Genomic DNA, 327 nt, shown 5'->3' with positions numbered 1-327 from the left:
ACTAAGAGGACTCAAAAACTCTGTATTCCTGCAGTCACCCAAAAAGTGCAGATCTAGACAATGAGAGAAAGAAGCCTTTGAAAAGGCACCGAGTCTGACGGGCAGCAAGTGCAACAAAACCACTTCTGGGACTAAAAGTGATCAAATCCAAGAACTTCAATTTGTGAAGTAGGTCAGTATTTATGTTCCTCTCTCTAGAGGGAGCCATCAGATAAACTTAAGGAAAAATGATGTATTCCTCTGAAGGAAGTTTGTTCTCTCTCAAAACAAAAGCTGATGTTCAGCTTTACGAAGAGACACAGTGTCAGCTTGGACAAAGGTCTTCAG

Source organism: Corvus brachyrhynchos, unplaced genomic scaffold, assembly GCF_000691975.1.
Source record: "Corvus brachyrhynchos isolate BGI_N302 unplaced genomic scaffold, ASM69197v1 scaffold202, whole genome shotgun sequence".
Classification (NCBI taxonomy): domain Eukaryota; kingdom Metazoa; phylum Chordata; class Aves; order Passeriformes; family Corvidae; genus Corvus; species Corvus brachyrhynchos.
The sequence above is the reverse complement of the archived record's forward strand: the minus strand, read 5'-3'. Positions refer to the sequence as shown.